The sequence below is a fragment of the Felis catus genome, chromosome E3, assembly GCF_018350175.1.
Source record: "Felis catus isolate Fca126 chromosome E3, F.catus_Fca126_mat1.0, whole genome shotgun sequence".
Taxonomy (NCBI): domain Eukaryota; kingdom Metazoa; phylum Chordata; class Mammalia; order Carnivora; family Felidae; genus Felis; species Felis catus.
This window is the reverse complement of record NC_058383.1, coordinates 20,304,512-20,321,818: the sequence shown is the minus strand read 5'-3', so window position 1 is coordinate 20,321,818 and position 17,307 is coordinate 20,304,512. Positions and strand designations below refer to the sequence as shown.

Below are 17,307 nucleotides of genomic sequence, written 5' to 3'. Positions count from 1 at the left end.
CAGGACCCATAACCGTGTATGTGCTCATCCTAAACCTGTTGCAGTCAGTCACCGTAACCTCCAATCTTCCGATTAAGTCAGAGCGCATTTCCCTTTGTAGCTAAACCAGGAGACTGTGTCCCTCCCTCAACGTCGCCCCACTCCGCTGGGGGAGGAGTTGTCATAGGGGGCGGATGGGGAGTAAGGAAAGGAGGGTGTAGGAGGCCGGGAGGCAGAGCAGAGACCCGGAAAGCGAGGGCTTCCGGCTTTGAGGAGCTGCCCCCGGCCTGCCCCGGGTGAGAGAGGTTTCCAGCTGCTGTGGGGGGGCCTGAGTCAGTGAGAGTCCTGGTAAGATGAGGCTTAGCCGCTGTCTTGCAAACCTGCCTGTTCCTGGGGCGCCGGTGGGCAGATGCTTGCTAACTGACACTCAGCGTCTAATTGCCTCCCTCCTGGATCCAGAGAGCCGCAGTTTTCCCCGACTGTGAGGAGGCCTTCCAAAGCAGCAGAGCCGGCCGGCAGATGAAACGTAAAAACCCTTTTCCTCTGGAGGACGGCCTCCACCAGAACCCGGGGCTGTGCCCCGATTCAGAAGACACGTCTGGAAGCAAAGCAGGCCGGAGCCTGTTAGGTGCTTTGCCCCGTGCAGTGGTTGAAACTACAAAGACGCCCTCGTGGACTTAAGTGAGGGGTTGGTGAGGCACAGTCGTCCTGTTGAAGACCTACTGAGTGCCAGGCTGTTCACGGCTCACACACACACACATGCAGCCACGTGTACGTGAAAGATGCACACGAACACCGGGGCGCAAATAGCTTTTTATTGACGGATAGCATTTGCAAATGCTATTCCAAAAAGGGTTTGCTGCGTCTTGCACAAAAGACGCCTGTAGCACGAGTAACAAAATGGGAACAAGGTCAGGCAAGAGTCCCTAGCGGCGAGAAGGGTCTCTGGGCCAAGCACGTGCCCAGTCTTCTAGACCAGCATCTCCGTGATCACAAAGGTTGTTTTTTATTTTTTTTTTAAATTTTTTTTTCAACGTTTATTTATTTTTGGGACAGAGAGAGACAGAGCATGAACGGGGGAGGGGCAGAGAGAGAGGGAGACACAGAATCGGAAACAGGCTCCAGGCTCCGAGCCATCAGCCCAGAGCCTGACGCGGGGCTCGAACTCCCGGACCGAGAGATCGTGACCTGGCTGAAGTCGGACGCTCAACCGACTGCGCCACCCAGGCGCCCCACAAAGGTTGTTTTTTAAAGGAAGCAGCGGGGAGGGGACGTGAACCCTGGGGTCTGAAAAGCCTGGTTGAGCTCCAAGCTCCCCAACTCACCTGTATATAAAAGGACCCCATATGTTTTAGCATTCTTACCTTTAAACCAGGATTGCTTTCACTCCCTCTGAGCTCTAAGAATTAAAGGTGTTGACAGGACGGATGGGACAGGTTTACAATAGTTGCAAGCTTTTTTTCATCCAGTTTTCTGTCTATTTAAAACATTTGGCTGTTTTAAATTTTTTTTTAAATTTTATTTAGGGAAAAGAGAGAGAGCAGGGGAGAGGGGCAAAAGGAGAGAGAGAGAGGGAGAGAATCCTAAGCAGGCTCCACACTCAGTGGGCAGAGCCTGACTCGGGGCTCAATCCCACAACCCTGGGATCCTGACCTGAGCCGAAATCAAGAGGCAGACGCTCAACCGACTGAGCCACTCAAGTTCCCCGAACTCCTGACAGTGTTAAAGCATCATCAGATATTTATTGAAGTACTATGTGCGGGTTTCTTTTTTTTTTTTTAATATTTTTCATGTATATTTATTTTTGAGAGAGAAAGGGAAAGAGTGCGAGTGTGGGATGGTCAGAGAAATTCTGAAGCAGGCTCCGGGCTCTGAGCTGTCAGCACAGAGCACGATGCAGGGCTGGAACTCAAAAACTGCAAGATCATGACCTGAGCTGAAGCCGGACGCTCAACCAACTGAGCCACCCAGGTGCCACGAATGTGTTGATTCTAAACCTCATGCTTCTAGGTTTCTTCTCTCTTGCCTTCTTGCAAGCCTATGTAAGTCAAATTATCTGCCTTATATTGCAGATGAGGTCTGCAGTGGTGTTTGCTAAATTTGCATTATCTGAGTTGAGCCCAGCCCTCGGGCACGCCACGTCTTTACCCCAGCCTACCAGCCCCAAACACAGTCTTCCTCTTTCCTCCCCAGGCACCCACGCCAGAAAACTGGGAACTGTGCTGACCTCTTTCTTTCTTCACGTGCAGCCAACCAAAGCCCCAGCAGATTCTGGAACTCCTTGGTATGCATATGTTTCACTTCCTAGTTTCCCCACATTGTGTTAGAGCAGCTTAAGAGCTGATTCAAGAGGTATTTTTATATGATTCAGGAATTTTGCCTCCTCGACAAAAATCAGACAAATGGATGGCATCATTGCTAAGAAGGTGAGCGTGGGGGGCAGAATGACCCTTGTTGTAATCCCAGCCCGGCCACCGAGTAATCGTGTGACATTAGCCACCTTCCTTGGCATCTCTGGGTCTCAGTTTCCTCATCTCGACAGCAAGGCTGATAGGGACCTTACACCCCCATGGCACGTATTCTGTGCTGGACATGTTCCAAGTGCTACATGGGGATTAACCCCTCTCACCCCTCGCAGCAGGTGTCTGAGATAGGAACTATGATCAGTGGAGTTCACGGGTAGGTAAACTGAGGCTGCAGACGTGAGGCTGCCTGAGCCCATTCAGCTAGTCAGTGACAGACCTGGCTTCCAGCCCAGACGCTCTGGTGTCCTTGCTCTTAACCACCGTAGGAGCTTTGTGTTCAGGGGCTGGTAAGAGGATTCCGGTCAGGCACAGCGCCTGGTACATGATAAATGCTTGGTAATGAACATGCCCCAGAAAATGGGTTTATGGTCTCACGAGGAACGCAGGGTTTCGGTGGTTCCCGTTTCCCCAAGGGTGGAGATTCTTACTAGTTTCGCCTCTTGATCGTGTTCTTTGGGAAACTACGGCTGATAAATTGTCGCACATCCCCGACCAGGGTCTGAGATTTGGTTACTGCACCTGCTCTGTCGTCTCCGGTGGTGATCAAGCCTGTCTTTTTTTTGGGGGGGGGGGTAATTAACTGCACCATATGGATTCAGCTGACCTGGACTCTTTCCTCCCCGCTGAGCTTGGGGAAGCCTGCGTCACTTGCCCCCCGTGTTCCTCGAGGATAACCAATAAATACAATGTTGTGGATGAGCACGTCAAGTATTTTGGCGGTTCGCAGCTTCGTGTTTGGATCCATCCGCTCCCTTATTGACTCATTCAAGAAATGTTAGCCGAGGGCCAACTCCTTGCTGGGGACTACTGCCCTGTCCTTCCCATGGTCCCTAACGGTCCCCTTGATCTCTGTGTTTAGCTGTCCTGGCAGATGCTATTGGAACTTTGTTAAGTACCCCTTCTCTGATACCCGGAAGACGCAGGAAGCTCTCCTCTTCGTGAAATGCATCCCGGTGGCATGTTACAATTATTTGTTGCAGATCGTGCTTCTCCCAGTTTGGCTTTCTGGTTTAAATTCCTAGATCCTCTCTTCCCTCTGCCAGCGGAGCAAGGAGACCCCCCCCCCTTGCTCCTCCTTTGTGACTTGGAGTGGAAGCCCGCAATGTACTTTATGAAGGACACGGGATAATAACACCATCGCTGATAATGCTAAAGATAGCTTTTAATGAATCTTGTTTCTGGGTATTATTGGAAGCATTCGCGCTGGCGAGAGAGACCTTTTCAAGCTCCAAGAATTTCACATTTGCAGACTTCTACAGCGCTGGGAGGGTTGTTTAGTCCTGGCTTAAAAAAAAACATCTCCTTTGACAAGAGCTGGTCTAATTTGTTAAACTGGTTGCTTTTGTCTTTCTGGTTTTATGATTTAAAAAAAAAAAATCTGTATACTTTCCTGGGTGCAAAACTCGCCGAGGTGCATTTCATTTTCTTTTTTCTTCTTCTTTTTCTCTCTCCACACGCCCCCCCCCCCTTCCTTGGCTGTTGACAGCCTGTGCTACTGAGTGCAGAAATGAAGGCTGCTTTCTTATTAGAATGCACAGAGCCTCCGAGGTAGGCATTGGAGTTTTGCTGGTGCACTGTCTCACTCGCAGAGGATTCTGGTGAGATGGGTGTGGCTTGCCTACTGCAATGATCCTTACTGAGACCATTCGGAAGGTGCCCTCTGCTCCATGGTGCCCAGCTTGTACCAGCTGCTCTGACATAGGGACTCCGTGAACGGAGAAATATCGTGCCCCCTTTTGTAGATGAAGACACAGTCTTGCTTATTATTTTATTCACTTATTCAATAGATGTTTGTTGAGGGCCTACCGTATGCTGGGCGTCATTCTAGGCTCTGGCAATACAACAATGAGCAAAACAGACAGCAATCCCTGCCCATGAAAAACATGTTTTTAATGTTTATTTATTTTTGAGAGACAGAGAGAGAGAGAGAGAGACAGAGAGAGCGTGAGCAGGGGAGGGGCAGAGAGAGAAAGAGGGAGACACAGAATCCGAAACAGGCTCCAGGCTCTGAGCTGTCAACACAGAGCCCGATGCGGGGCTCGAACTCATGGACCGCGAGATCATGACCTGAGCTGACCGATGGAGCCACCCAGGCGGCCCTAGGAGGAGCTTCACTTTTAGTGGAGGGAGGGCAGAATCCAAATGATTAGTACGTATTATATCTGATAGTGATGAGGGTTATGGAAAAAACTGAAAGCAGAAAAGTACAGGGGGTTGCAATTTTATGGAGAATGGTTAAGGAAAGCCTCACTAAAACAAAGCATTTAGGGGCGCCTGAGTGGCTCAGTTGGTTAAGCGTCCGGCTTTGGCTCGGGTCATGATCTTGTGGTCCGTGAGTTCAAGCCCCGCCTTGGGCTCTGTGCTGACAGCTCAGAGCCTGGAGCCTGCTTCAGATTCTGTGTCTCCCTCTCTCTCTCTGCCCCTCCCCCGCTTACACTCTGTGTCTCTCTCTCCCTTAAAAATAAACATTACAACAAGAGCATTTGAACAGACTTGAGGGAAATGAGAGTTGGCCTTATTTCTAGGCAAAGGAATCCTTAACTGCAAAGGCCCTGGGGCCGGCATGCTTGGCATGCTGTAGAGCAACAACTCCAGAGGGGCTGGAGCCAGGTGAGCAAGGAAAGTGCCATGTGATGAGGTCGGGGACTTGATCCAGGTCATTCAGGGCTTTGGAGGCCACAGTAAAGATTTGGGCTTTTATGTTGAGAGAGGCAGCGGGGCACTGGCAGGTTTTAACAGAGAAGTGCTATGACTTGACCCACACAGGTTGCAACCGGGACTCAGGTCTTTCTACTCTAAAGCCAGCATTTTCCCAGATTCTGATGTTGCTTCTCTCTCTTTACATTTCAGTATAATGTTTTGGGTCTATACCTGTGTATCAGGCTGAAGCCTGATCTTTGGAGTAACCACCTAGTTCTTACATGATATAAGAACTCAGCGAAGACTCATGGAATAGACTGATTTCTGTACCTAGGGGGGAAAAGAAGGAATAGCTTTATTAAGAAGTGATTAAAAAAAACTTTATTATTTATATATATTTATATATATTTATATTTTATATAAGTTTGTATATATTATATATAATATATATTTATATATTATGTATATATTATATATAATATATATTTATATATAATATATATAAATATATATAAATATATATAAATATATATTTATATATTATATATAATATGTATTAACATATATTTAAATATATATTATATGTAATATATATTTATATATTTATATATATAACAGCTTTTTTCCTTTCTAGACATTTTCTTGAAGTATTTTTTACCTGCAGGCGAAATTCAGGTAAATAATCGTGCCAGGGTAATCATTCTGTATTTGTGTTTTAAAATTTAATATTGGAACATAAACGTTTCCCCACATTTCTATAGATCTTCGGTACTGAGCTTTTAAAGAGCTCATTAGTAGGACTTTATCAGGATGCGCCATTATTTATTTTACTAGTTCAATATTCTGGCCACTTAAAAGCCTTTCAGGTCTGTTTATTTTGTTTGTTTTGGCCATATAGATAATGCAGCAATGGACATCTTTGTGTGTGCAGCTTTTGACATTTTTTAATGTTCATTGATTTTTTAGAGAGAGAGAGTGAGAGAGCGCACATGCACACAAGCAGGGGAGGGGCAGAGAGAGAGAGGGGGAGACTGAGGATCGCTGACAACAAAGAGTCCCGTACGGGGCTCGAACTCCCGAACCACAAGATCATGACCTGAACCAAAGTCAGACGCTTAACAGCTAAGCAACTGAGCCACCCAGGCGCCCCCAGCTTTTGATTTTAATGCTTCGTTCCCCGGATCGACATTCCCAGAATGGAGACTCTTGGGTGGAAGTGTGCCAACACCTGTAGAGTTACCGGTCACCATTGTTCATGGTTTTTCCCCGTGATGATGGCAGTCGTCGGGACGTGTGCGGATCCCAGTTTGACTTCCCAGGTCAGGCAGGTGAGATCGTCTTGCCTCCAGCCACGTCCTAGGAAGAGCGCTAAGCCTCAAGGATACAGAACCCAGTGTTTCAGAACCTTGTAGACAGCCACGTGGGTGTGTCCCCTGAAAGTGGAGAATTTCTGGCTCTGCTCCGCCCCAGTAGGAGGAAAATGTATCCTTTGTCCAACGTCTATTGTTGGCCTGTGTTCTCGTGTGTATTTCAAGAGAGGAGAGCAAGCCAGAGAGAGATCAGTAACTTGCCCCCTCCCCCCCGCCCCGGTTCCAGTTAACCGCAAGGACAAGGCAGATTCGAGCTGGGTCCTCAGACTTTGTCCTCCACACCACCCTGCAGCCCACGGTGAGGCGTTGTCTCGCCCCTCAAGGAGCTCGATGCATGTAAGTGTAATATCTGCACAATTTTATGACAGGTTATGATATAGACATGTTACTGGATCAGAGGCAGCACCCAAGAGAGAATAATTAAATCTCTCACGGTGGGTCAGAAAAGACTTCACGAGGGGCTCCCGGGTGGCTCAGCCAGTTAAGCGTCCAAATCTTGATTTCGCTCAAGTCACGAGCTCACGGTTCATAGGATCAAGTCCTGAGTCCGGCTCTGTGCTGAGAGTGAGGAGCCTGCTTGGGATTCTCTCTCTCCTTCTCTCTCTCTCTGCACCACCACCCCCCGAAAATAAATAAATAAACTTTTTTAAAAAGAAAAGATTTCACCCACAAAAAAGGTGACACGGGAGGACAGGAATTTTTCCGGAGAGAGAAAATGCGAGAAAGCATTTCAGAAAAGAGAACACAGGGTGCAAAAATCCCAGAGGCAGAGGATAACATGACATACATGGAAAAGCCCAGAAATGTGGCGAGGAGGCATGGTGCAGGCAAGGGGTCGGAAGCTCAGGCCGGTGGCCAGAGAGGGACCCACCAGAGCAGATGCCATAATGGGGGGTTTGCCTTCGATATCGTAAATCCGTTATTCTTAGTCTTGGCCCCACCTCAGGGTCGCCTGGGCGGGTTTTAGTTTTATGTTTCGCGGTTTGTCTTTAACTATGAATTCTAGTCCAGTCGGATTAGAATCTACGCACGTGGGGCCTGGGGTGAATGCATGTGATGTCAAGGTTGAAAACTATGATGATAAGAGACATTCGCCTGTTGTCAAATACAGAATCAAGTCCATACCCCTTATAAGACATATGAGAACAGGAAGGAGTATCAGAAGGAGATCAGGGATACAACCCCTCCAGGGTCACGGTGAGGGTGTATTGTGGGGCATGGGGAGACGTACAACCAGACATTAAAGTGTTCTAGGACATGATGATGAGGAGCCTTGGGAAGTCTCTGTGCCTCGATCTTATTTGAGGGTGATTTAATCGTCACCCTTCGGATAATTAAATAAAATTCTCTGATGATGGGACCCAAGCATCAATATTGTTTAAAGTCCCCGGGTGATCTCATAAAGTCCCCGGGTGATCTCAGTGTGTAGCCAGGTTTGAGCACTCGTGTTTTAGAACCTTGTAGACCAACAACATCAGTACATCCTGAGCACTTGCTGGAAATGGAGAATTTCAGCCTCCACCCCAGACCTTCCGAATCAGAATCCGTTCTGCAACAAGATTCCTAGGTCATTTGTGTGCACATTAATAATCGATCACATTCTGTGTCTCCCTCTCTCTCTGCCCCTTCCCTGCTCATGTTCTGTCTCTCTCTGTCTCAAAAATAAATAAACATTAAAAAAAATTTTTTTTTAAATCGAGAAGCAGGGACACCTGGGTGGCTCAGTCAGTTGAGCGTCCGACCCTTGATTTCAGCATGATTCCGGGGTCGTGGGATAGAGCCCTACGTTGGGCTCTGTGCTGAGTGTGGAGCCTGCTTGAGATTCTCCCTCTCCTCTCTCTCTCTCTCTCTCTGCCCCTCTCCTTTGCTTGTACTCTCTGTCTAAAAAAAAAAAATTTTTTGAGACGCACTATCCTAGAGATTTTTTTAAATTTTTTTAATGTTTATTTATTTTTGAGACAGAGAGAGACAGAGCATGAATGGGGGAGGGGCAGAGAGAGAGAGAGGGAGACACAGAATCGGAAGCAGGCTCCAGGCTCTGAGCCATCAGCCCAGAGCCTGACGCGGGGCTCGAACTCACGGACCTCGAGATCGTGACCTGAGCTGAAGTCGGATGCTTAACCGACTGCGCCACCCAGGCGCCCCCTACTACAGATATTTTTAAAAGCACTATCATAATTTTTGATAATTGCATAATTATCATGAGATTGCATAATTTTTGCAAAAACGAACTATACTTTAGGTATGTAATAATACGCTAAATTCCCCGCGATTTGCAGTTGAACGATGCATGTTGTGTATGACTCCTTGTATATTTCTCTGACCTTGCTTACGGCTGGATGAAATTGTAGGGGTCACAGTGGCCCATACCCGGAGACGATTGCATGCAGGTGGCCTGTTAAAGGGATTCCAGTTGCGCGTGAGCTGGCCTGGTTTTGCTTCTCTTCAGATTTTCTCCAGATGGGGGCGCTATAGGCATTTTCAACGGCCTGCTTCCGGGTGGAGCAGAATTAACATCCTTTGAGCACCGGCACTCGATAGCGATAGCGTAGCACATACAGGTCACGTGACATCAAAATGGCTTTTTCCCCCCCGCCACCCCTGTTTCCAAATGCCCCCCAGGGGTTCAAGAACCCCCGTACGTCAAAGAGAAGACTGGGTTTTTGCATCTAAATCTTCTGCAGGTGACTTTGTAGCTGAGTAGATCCACCTGGCGTGTGTGTCGAGGGTCAGAGGCAGTAATAACACGTGCCTCGGCCGGAAGAAGTCTGTGCATTTGTGTGCGTGGGCGTTGCGTGTGAGCAGGTGTGCGCATCTATCACTGTACGTGTGTGTGTGTGTCTTTGTAGCTCTGAGCTTGGCCCAGACGGCGGGGTCACACGAAGGATCCCACGCGAGAGACCACTGTCCACGTGAAGCCGCCCTGCACCTTCGTCATCCTCATTTCTGCCCACGGTCTCAGCCCGGGACCAGCACACCCAGCATGTGCACACGCCCAGACACACGCACACAACCCGTCCCCCCACCGCGAGGCATGCTCTTCGGAGGCAACCCCGGTGGGACAGGAACTACAGATTCCACATAACAACCCAGAAAGGGACGCTTGGGTCCAATGTGCCGGAGGCGACCTTGAACGTGTTGCTTCTAATCCCCGGTTTGGAAAACGGGAAGGGTTTTCGCTGCCGGGATGGGACAAAGGGAGGCGCCAAACAGCAGAGAAAAGACCCTTCTCCTGGGCTCCTGACTAGGCAAGCCTCCCCAGGAAAGGAGAACTCTCCTTCCTCCCCCTGCGCCCAGCCCTGCTCCCTCCACCCTCCCCAATCATTTCAGTCTCACCTTGTGTCACTTCTAACATCTGAACTCTGCGCGCCTTGGCCTTGGGAAGCCCGGATGAGTCTTGCCTGCTGCTTACGGCTCTGCACTGAGCAAGTACTCGGGTCCTCTGGAGATGGGGGTGCTGGCAGGGCACTTCTCGATGTTTCTTTCACAAGAAGCTTCAAGTGTCCAGTTATCGTTGCATTCTGATCATTCACAGGCTCCGAAACAAGAACCAGCCTCCCTATCTTTTACAGGGAGCCTCAAAATAACATGCGCCCAGTAAGAGAGAAAGTCACATAAACACCGTTCACACACAAACACTCAGATTCACTTACGAGCCGGGGCAAGGAAGCACATAGAGGCTTTTCTGAAATGCCTTCTCTCTGCCGCACCAACGCAAGGACACGCCTAGAACCCCCGGGGCACCTACGTCGACAGAGGCCTGGATACTGTGGCGACACACGTGTGCAAACAGACATGGTCAGACCCAGGCACACGCCCCGCTGTGGACCCGTCCACTTCCCCGGGGGACCCAGGTTTTAGCCTGAACAACGCAAGCCACAGAGGATGTGCAGCATGGCCAGTCCGCTGGTGAGTGTGGACGAGAACGGTCTCAAACGGTCCCCTAGAACGACTCGTGGTTTGGAAACAGAAGAAGTTACATGTCAGTCACGGTGGCAAGAAAGCAGAGCTGGGAGAAGGTTCACAACCAACACAGCGGTAAGTTTTTCAACTTTCTTCCCCCCCCTTCCCTTTAAACGGTTATCTGTGAGCCGGGGGTTTGACCACAGGGCTGTGTTTTCCTCGAAGTCTTTGTGGTTGCTATTGGTGTTATTAATTTGTGGACACAGGGAGAGCAGAGAGGTCCTCGGCGGTGGCAGGAAGTGCCTGGTTCTTGCTGGAAAAGCCTGTCAGGGTCATTTTTCCTGCTGAAAGCTGGGGGCTGCGGTTAGCACTGGCTTCATTACACCTTCTCTCGGTTATTTATCGGGAAAGGGTCTGACAGGACTGAACTGGGGAAACGGGGGAGGGAGGGCAGAGATTCATCTGGGTAGAGAGACAAAGCGGAAGAGAGAGAAGCACAAAATGGTCTCCCGGTCCCCATTTCCAAATGCCGTCTGGGGATTTGGGGACCACCGCCTGAGAGACACAGAGCTTTGGAAAGGAAAGAAAGACAAAAACAGAAAAGGGATGGATGGCTGGGGGCGGGGGGACAATATGAGATGGAAAAGAGAGAGAAACGGAGAAAGAGAGGCAGCAGACCCTGTGCCTGAGAATTGCTTACGAGACAAAGACGACGTGACGTGTTTGTGAAGGATCACGATGGCGGGGAGATCGTGTATGTGTGCGTGCACGGGTGTGTACGTGTGTGTGTATGTGTGCACATGTACACGTCTGCCTAAGAACAGAAGTGATGGCAGACAAACAAGGGCAGGGGAGAGGTGCAAAAAAAGGAGCATGTTCAAAGGAAGAGAGAAAGCTCTAGAAATTCTGTGAGTGGGTATGAGTGTGTCTGTGGAAAGGAGACAGAGGGATAGGGGCCGACAGAGACAGAGGGACACAGAGAGGCAGAAGCTGTTGAATGACATCGACAAAGAACCTGCATCCAGTCTTTCCTAAATCCCATGTATTCCTGAACTGACAGTTGTGTGAGCAATAAATCCCTTGCTTCCCCTAGAATGAGCGGGATTTTCTGTCCGCTTCCGGCTAAAATGGTCTTGCTTACTCTCTGCAAGGTTCTTTCACAGAGCCATGCTTGTGCCTAAGCATTTTTTTTAAAACCTAGAATATCTTTCCTGCCCTTCCCTAACTGATGACCTCTTTTTCATCTAAGCACCAATTCAAATGTTATCTTTTTCAGTTAAGCTTTCCCAGCGTTCCCCCCCCCACCCCCCCCCCACCCCCGGCAAACGACTTCCTCTTCTCCGTCTACTGGCATCTTACGTAAACCTTGGGGAAAAATAGCATCGTGGGATAGAAATTGGTGTCTGTGTCTCCCACGTGAGACTGGGGCCGAAGTTAATTTCCTTTGTTTTCCCTGCTCCCTCAACTAGTGTGGCATCTGAGGCTTTTGAGCACACGTACCTCCCTCTTCCTCCCTCTTCCTCCCGCTTTTTCCTCTTTTTCCTTTCCTGGATGATTTCACCCGAAGCACAGAGTCTTACGAGAGTCACCAGAGAAGAAGTGGGTTCAGAAAATGTTAACAGTCCCCGACATCACAGAGGATAGCCTAGCGGGCTAACTGGGGTCCTGGTTTACCACAAGGAGCACACAGATGAGAAGTTGTGCGTCCCTGAAGGCCCATGAGAAACAAAGATCTATAGGAAATGCCAACTTGAACTTTAATGAAGCCCCGATTGGCAAACATTAAACCCAGCGCTGGTCCTGTGAGGAGCTGAGACTTGAAGGCTGAGTCCTCTAGCTCCTGAATCATTTTCTAGGGCAGGCCTCCATACTCAGACAGGTCCAGGCAGGTTCACGGCCCAAATTTCTTGCTCCAATATTTCCCGTTACTTCGTTTTGGATTCGAATTTTGTCCCTCGTGTATTATGCTTTTTAGGACGTGTAATCCATCTAGGCTTTGGGCTGGAGCTGTTAGTGTGAACCGTGGTTATTTCCCTTTCAGGACCTCCGACTTGGTCAGTGCCCAATGTGGCCCCCACGCCGCATCCCTGCCTTCCTAGCTTGGAGGTAGAACAGAGCAGTCACTGCCCTCGATGGCCATTGTGCGTCTTGTCGATCTCCCCCTTCTAAGGTAGATTTGGGAATTGAGCCGAAAGGTCATCACTGAATCGGCATAAGCAAGAGTACGGTTAAGAACGCCCATCTGCCTCAGTGGCTCTGAAGGACCACGTGTGAGTATGAGTTGAAGATGAAAGGGACGCTCACTACATGAACAAAATCCAGAGGAAGCTAATCGGTACGGAGAAATGGCCACCATGGGGGACCGAGGGGCTTCTGTTTCAACAGCTCCTTTTCTGTGAGGCCTGATCTACTTTGGTTCCCACCACGATTCCCATGAACCCACCAAGCAACCGTCCAATAAAATACAAGTCCCCATGCTGTCAGCACAGAGCCCGACACGGGGCTCAAACCCGTGAACCATGAGATCCTGACCTGAGCCCAAGCCGGACGCTTACCCGACTGAGCCACCCAGGCACCCCTGTTTCTGGTCTTTAAAACCAAAAGAACCAGGGCGAAAACTGCCAGCCAATGATAGCCACAGTGGTTACTCTTCAATCGAGAAGATAATGGGGACGATGGCGGCACGGAGGGTGGGAAGGGGGTGATCTTGGGGACTGGTAGGGACCTATACATTAGTGCAGAGTAGCATCTAGAGGAGATGATCAGTTTGCCAAGGCCGACTCTGGATTTTCTTCGGGGTTGTTGACACACCGTGTCCAAAGGGTCCAAGGGTCCCCATCATCATTCTGAAACGGTGACAAGACCCCACAGCGAAGGAGCTGAGATGTAGGGGTCAGGAAAACCATTGGTTAAAAACCCCAGAAAAATCTTCCCAGAGCATGTTTCCAGTCCTGAAGGGGGTCGTAAATGGGAGGCAGTTCAGGGCAAGAGATGTCTAGTTACCAGGATGTTAGAATTCACCACGGCGGGAGGCGATGGACAGTAAGACAGGGATCAAGACAGAATGCTGGATCTTACAGTGTGAGCCAGAAGAGTTGAAGGAGGGAGAGGTAGGTACGACATGACCCTCGGTTATTAGGAGGCCACCGAGTTGTCTTGGACAGCCTAGAAATACTAGGCCAACATTGGCCCCGAAGGAGGTTGTAGCAGCAACATAAGGGATGGTTCCGGAGTCGCCCGGTTCCAGAGTTTGGTTGGGTGAACTGAACCCTAAGACTCCCCTATCCAGGGATGAACTTGCCATTAGAGCAAATGAAGAGGAAGGGAGGCGTCCGTGCGTAGTCAGGCTGACCAGGCAAGGTCTTAAAACTTCATAAGCGACAGAAACTAGAGCTCTCCGTGGCTTGGCGTGCCTTGCCCTTCCTTTCTGGAAGATTCTAACAATTCTACAAGAGCCTCTGCTTTCTGTGATTAAAAAGCGAGCTATCAGAGCGAGAACGCAGTCAACAATGCCCATCTGCCGCCAGGCCCTGCCCTTTCCCATCTGGAAAACAGCATTTCTGAGCCCAGAATGCAGTCGGATAGATTTGTTGAACTTGCCGAACCTCGGTTCATGGGATTGTGCATTTGAATTTTATAATATGGAAAATTAATTTCTTAAGTTATTAGGACAGAAAATTCAATAGGATTAATTCTCCTCGTTCAAAAATAATCAGAGGTCACCATGGCAACGCACATCAATGGAGCAGTACACAATGAATGAATCATTTCCCTGGGTTTGGCTGTTTATTCAGGGCCTCTCCCCTCTCTGCCCTGGTGGCAATTGTAAGGGTGGGTGAATCCCCGGGGTCTCTGCCACTAAGGAGCACGGGTCAGGGTGGTTGTATCCGAGATCCGCCCCGGTAGAAGGGCAAGTCTGGCCTGGAAGCAGTTTCCTTTGGCTTATGTCCTCATCCCCAAGGAATTAAAGGGTGAGGTTTGGAGAACATACCGGCTCTTGCTCCAAATTCACGAGCAGGCTGTGGAACTGAAACCAGCAATGGCAAGGATTCAGGTCATTTACTGGATGCCAAATGCAACTCCTTGGAAATTGGAGAAAAACAGGCTTCTAACTTTACTAAGAGGGATTTGCGAGGTCGAATGGTTCTGGCTGGCTGCCGTGAGAAGGCCAGGGGATGCTGATCCCCGTTCCCGTTCGGTTTTGCCTGCATTGAGCGGGGACGGGGGAGTATTTCTCTGGATCCCAAGTTCCGTTTTCAAGAAGGGCGGTGTAGCTGCATTAGGGAAAGGTTTGCCTGTACAGTTAGCCAGTCTGGGTCGGCGTGCCAGCCCCACCACTTTCTAACCTTGGGAAATGGATTTCTCTGATGCTTGGCCTGGTCACCCGTAAACAGGGGTGTGCGGGCACGCGGGCACAGAGGATGAGGTCATTGTACAGATCCCACGAGATGATGGATGTGAGACCCTTAGCGTGGTGTCAGGCACACGGTAAGCATTTGCTTCTCCTTCCGATGGGAGTGTGAACTGAGGGGAATACATACGGATTTCTCAGACTCTTGATTGAAACGGTAGGAATGATCCAGAAGAGGCAACGGGAGAGAGCAAGGGTAGTTCCTACCTTTTGCCCCACCTGTCATTTACATCTAAGTTGGAGAATGCAGGCTCACCCTTACAGCACTCTCAGGAAATATGGCTTAGTTTGTTACTCACATCTTGAAATAAATAAAGAGACCCTGAGATTCTGGGTATCTCCAAACACACCGCGAGTCGTTAGAGGGAAGGTTCTCCCAGAGCACACACGGATAGGCTGAGCTCTGGATGAGGAAGGACATCCCTCCGCTGCCCTTGTCCCTTGTCCTGTCTGACTTGGAGTCTCATTTTGGTTCTGTGAGTAGGGCCTTTAAGGGGATTTGGAGCACGTGGACAGAACAATCCGAATGCATATCAAAGGAAGAGTGGTAGAAGGTCCTGGAACGAAATCAATCAGACAATCGATTGATCTCATTGAGCCTTTTTTTTTTTTTTTAATGGCTCAAAGAATTGTCATGGAGCAAATGTGACCTAGAAGGGGAGGGAAATTTTAGGCTTTGCTCCCCTTGACTGCCTTGACTCTGCGTGCCTTCTTCCTGGTTCCGTATCCCGGCCCAATGCAGCAGAAGTTGATATCCCGACCTGCCTCTGGGGCGTGGTAGGTGGGTTCAGTGCGTTGTAGCAGATACAGCTTATCCATGATGCTGTGGCTTCCCTTGATCCCTCTTTTCGTCTAAATGTGTAAGCTAAGTCAAGGACCCCCTTGGAACCCTGCCCTTTTGTCCTTCTGACTCAGCCTCCAGGAATGGACTGGACGATCCGGGCCTGCTTGGGACTTGCCGTCTCGTTCACACTTAGGCTGTGTGTGACCTCTCAGGTCCTGAAAGCAAATGCAATTCCACTGGCATGGCTCAAGTATTTAATAAGGGGATTGCTTATGGAGATGTGAGCAGGGGAGAGGAACCACCAAGAGATAACGAGGCACCAGGGAACTAGCAAAAAGCGAAACCAACACCCCCCCCCCCCACGTCAGAAGGTGCAAGGTGAGAAAAGGGTTTTATGGAGTTCAGCAAGATGTGGACCCACGGAGAAGGCGGGCACCCCAATAGGAGCCATGGATAGGCTGGACCTCAGCAAGTATGGAAGCACCAAGGCAGGGAGAAGCAGAGGAAAACAGCCCAGCCCCTTTCCTCTCCTACGCTCTGAGTTCCGGCAAGCGTAGGCGTCATTAAAGTCTTTCAGTAGCTGCGACAGGGAAGAGGGAGAGAGAGGGAGAGAATTGGCTTGCTTATTTACATATGGACCAAAGCATAGAAGTAGCCCAATGGATTGAAGTTACAAAAAGGCAGGTTTTAGTTTTAGCTGGAAGAGGGTCGGTAAAAAGAGTCTGGGTGACGGGGTCGGTAGACGCAGCCTCCTGGAGGACCAGGCATGGCTTGGAGGGCTGAAGGCTGGATGGGATGGGGCAGACACTAAGGAACCAGCAGAGAGTCTTCCAGAAGGCTGTTTTCCTAATGTTACCTTTCTGGGAAGAAGGGCGTGATGGTTAATTTTGTGTGCCAACACTTAGTGGTATTGCTTAATGGCTTTAATAACAGGAAAACATTATTTCAGGCTGTGTCTGCGAGGGTGTTTCCAGAAGAGATTAGCATTTGGATCGGTAGACTGAGTACAGAAGATCACCCTCCCCGGGGCAGGTGGGAAGCATCCCATCTGTGAAGAGCCTGAATGTAACAGAAAAGAGGAAAGGTGAATTTGCTCTCTTCGCTCGAGCTGGGACAACCATCGTCTCCCGGCCTCGGACATCAGAGCTCCCGGTTCCTGAGCCTTCTGGCTCAAGACTGGGACCCCCGCCATCAGCGCCCTAATCCTTTGGACTCAGCCTCGCCTGGATCTGCAGCTTGCAGACGGCAGATCGTGGGACTTCTCAGCCTCCGTAATCACGTGAGCCAGTTCCCATAATAAACCTCCTCTGACGTGTGTCTCCGGATCCTGTTCTGTTTCTTTGGAGAAACTTGACTAGAGAACTTGACCTTGACGTGGCGTTGGGTTTGTAGACTCGAGGTCCCCATCAGGCCTTACGCGTAAGCAGAGCGTTCCAGTTCGGACTGGAACTCTTAGGGGAACTGGTGTGGGCAAGTGTTAACAGAATGCTGTTTGGGCTGCATTTGTGCGTCACTTCCCTAGCAAGTTAAAGGGGAAATGAGAGGGAGTCCCGTGTTTCTATGTGGCAATTCCTGGGCCCCGTCATAAGCCATGCAGTTATCGTCAGACGTAAACCCAGCCCCAATATGGCGGTCGGCAAGAACATAAGCTTTCTAGTAAGCGCTCGGCCTTTCCACTTACGACCTGTGTGATCC

The 17,307-nt window shown here is 49.6% G+C and overlaps 1 long non-coding RNA gene across 1 annotated transcript; it reads left to right on the top strand.

Moving 5' to 3' along the window:
- The first annotated feature begins 1,871 nt into the window (after nucleotides 1–1,871).
- LOC123382637 lies at nucleotides 1,872–16,937 on the top strand. Its single transcript, XR_006591286.1, has 3 exons — nucleotides 1,872–2,263; nucleotides 9,364–10,552; nucleotides 16,562–16,937. It is a non-coding gene; the product is annotated as an uncharacterized LOC123382637 (long non-coding RNA).
- The last annotated feature ends 370 nt before the right edge of the window (nucleotides 16,938–17,307 follow it).